The following is a 2,945-nucleotide window of genomic DNA, read 5'->3' on the forward strand; positions in this document are numbered from 1 at the left end:
GCTCTTTTTATTTAGGGTTAAGATAAATAGTCAGAAAGGGGAATTTTGCCTTCGTATGTAGAGGTGAGCATAAGGTCATGCATGCATATTTGGGAAACATGCCTGTACATGCATTGTATGTTATGTTATCAAGGTTTGTACTCCTCCTTGGGTGGAGAGTTTAGCATAATGAGGTAGAAGTAACTGTCCTGATCCTGGAAACATGGCCCAGATCGTCTGTAACCTCGCCGAGAAAGCTCTGGAGCTGGTGAACGCTGCTGTGACTTACTCGAAGCCTTGATTGGCCACATTTTGGCACTATGCCAGGGTTGAGCTGCTTCCTCCAACCCCTGCTGAGATCCCTACAGCTACTCAGAGCTTGAAAAAAATAGTCAAGAGTGCTCCAACTTGTAACTTCAAACCGCTCACAGTTAAGGAAGCTCTGCTTAATGGTTTGGTGGCCACCGAGGTGTGGATGAGGTTTGATGTGGGCGAGATCATAGTCAGGCATGGCATCATTGGCTATAATGTTTGAAGACCAATCTTTAACATCTCTTTCTATGTGGCTTATTATTTGAGTGTTCTTGGCCCATGTGTGATCAGACGGGTTTGGTTTTTTTTTTAGGATTTTACTTATTTATTCATGAGAATACACAGAGAGGAGAGAGACAGGCAGAGACACAGACAGAGGGAGAAGCAGGCTCCATGCAGGGAGCCTGACGTGGGACTCAATCCTGGGGCCTCCAGGATCAGGCCCTGGGCTGAAGGCAGTGCTAAACCCGGGCTGCCCCAGACTGGTATTTGAATAAAATAAGATAATTTATCAAAAAGAAGAAGAAGGAGAAGGAGAAGGAGAAGGAGAAGGAGAAGAAGAAGAAAGAGAAGAAGAAGAAGAAGAAAAGAAAGAAGAAGTAGTAGTAACTGTCCTACACTCCGGGCCCACCTGCAGAGGTCCATCTGCACAGGTCTGAGTCAGTGGTTGAGCTCAAACTAGTCTAGGCCAGCAGGAGCTCTTCCTGTTGTTTGCCTCTAACAGATAAGGTTAACATTCTTCTGAAGGAGGGGTTTTGGGGGACCCAGGGCATGATCCTGGGGTCCTGGGATCAAGTCCCTCATTGGGCTCCCTACAGGAAGGGGTCTGCTTCTCCTTCTGCCTGTGTCTCTGCCTCTCTCTGTCTCATGAATAAATAAATAAAAATCTTAAAAAAAAAAAGCCAGAATTCAACTGAGTAAATTTTAAAGGTCAAATTGGCTTTATTAAGCAATTCCTGAATTAGGGAGCAAACATCCAACCCAACAAGTAGAGGGGCCTCCCCTGAGGCGTTGAATGAAATGGAAGGCTTTTATAGAAAGAAGGGTGAGGCAAGAAGTTATTAGCAAAGGAGAAGAAAGGATTTTTTCAGGCTAGGTCCTTCCCCCAAGGGGGATTCAGGGGAAAACTGTTTCATTAGGTAGATTACCTCATCTTCCTTTAGGTGGGGTGGAGGGGCCCAAGTGACAGATTACCACAGTGGTGCCTACCAGAAAATGCCAGATTTTGGTTTAAGATTCTACTCCTGGAGAAACTGAAACTGCAATTAAGTCTTGATTTGCTGTCCTGGGCCAAGTGACTCTACCTTGGGCCTGTGGCTTTTTAACAGCCCGAAGCTGAGTCGTTTTTTTGTTTGTTTGTTTGTTTTAATTTTGTTTATTTATTCATGAGAGACACACAGAGAGAGGCAGAGACATAGACAGAGAGAGAAGCAGGCTCCACACAGGGAGCCCGATGTGGGACTAGATCCTGGATGTAGGACTAGATCCCGGGACTCCAGGATCACACCCTGGGCCAAAGGCAGGAGCTTAACTGGTAAGCCACCCAGGCATCCCCAAAGCTGTGTCTTTTCTGCAGTATTTGAGCCAGGAAACTCGTTTGGTAAAAGCAGAGTGAGTGAGGGGGAAGAGAATTGGATTAAGATCAGAGGTAATAGGAGATGTGATCATGCAGGGCTTACAGGACATTGCAGGAATTTGGGATTTTACTGTGACAGGAGAAACTGTTGGATAGTTTTGAGGCTTCAATTTTTATAGGATTGTTCTGAACGCTATCAAGTAAAGCACTTATCTTTGTTCATTAAGGTCTGTTTCTGGGGTTTTATCTTGTTTGTTTTAGAACGTATTTCTCTCTTCATCTTCCATTAAGTCTCATTATCTCTCCCAGTCTTAAGGGAATAACCTTGTATAGGAGATGAATCTGATCGTTCAGCTCTGCCCTAGATGTTTGTTGTTTTCAAGTCTTTTTGATTGTCCAAATGGGAGCCAATGTTAGAGTCAGGGATGTGTGAAACCAGAGTGTTAGGATAGTTAGACATGGACACTGGACTTACCCCTGATGACAGTAGGGCTGGAGTAGAGAAGGAAACTGTGCTAGATGCCACATCTTAAATTAATATAGGGAAGGGAGAAAACATCTTGGCCAAAGATAAAATATTTGGCAAAAATAAGACTGTGGGATTTAATGTTAGGCAGTTGAAAGAAGATGGGAGGTAAACTTTTGAGTCAGCAGAGCCAGCTTCTAATACTTAGTAGCTGTGGAAATAGTGATAGATTCTTTGAAGGGTTAAATGAGATAAGATGCATGAGTGTACTTACAACACAGTGCCTAGTTGGGGGTCCACTAGAAGGGAGGGATTTGGAAAGCCTCGGGTCCTCAAAGGAGACAACAACCCAATAGACCATTAATCTCTGATCAATCCAATTTACATCCCACCCAACATGAATGGTAGGGACTCAGAACTGGTGGAGTTAAGGGTGAACTGTCAACTCCAATCCTCAGAGCTAAGGATAGGCTTTTGAATGAATCTTAGGTGAATTGAGCATGAAATAAGAACCAGGTGTCAATGACGTAGTTTTTTAATAGAGGTGAGGTTTGGTGAGATCTGAAGCCAAAAAAAAAAAATTCTTGAGAAGTCTTCAGTGCAAAATGGTGG

The 2,945-nt window shown here is 43.8% G+C and overlaps 1 pseudogene; it reads left to right on the forward strand.

Annotated features, from left to right (window-relative positions):
• The first annotated feature begins 202 nt into the window (after window positions 1–202).
• LOC129498341 (ATP synthase subunit g, mitochondrial-like) lies at window positions 203–514 on the forward strand (annotated as a pseudogene).
• The last annotated feature ends 2,431 nt before the right edge of the window (window positions 515–2,945 follow it).

Source organism: Nyctereutes procyonoides, unplaced genomic scaffold (assembly GCF_905146905.1).
Source record: "Nyctereutes procyonoides isolate TBG_1078 unplaced genomic scaffold, NYPRO_anot_genome, whole genome shotgun sequence".
Taxonomy (NCBI): Eukaryota; Metazoa; Chordata; class Mammalia; order Carnivora; family Canidae; genus Nyctereutes; species Nyctereutes procyonoides.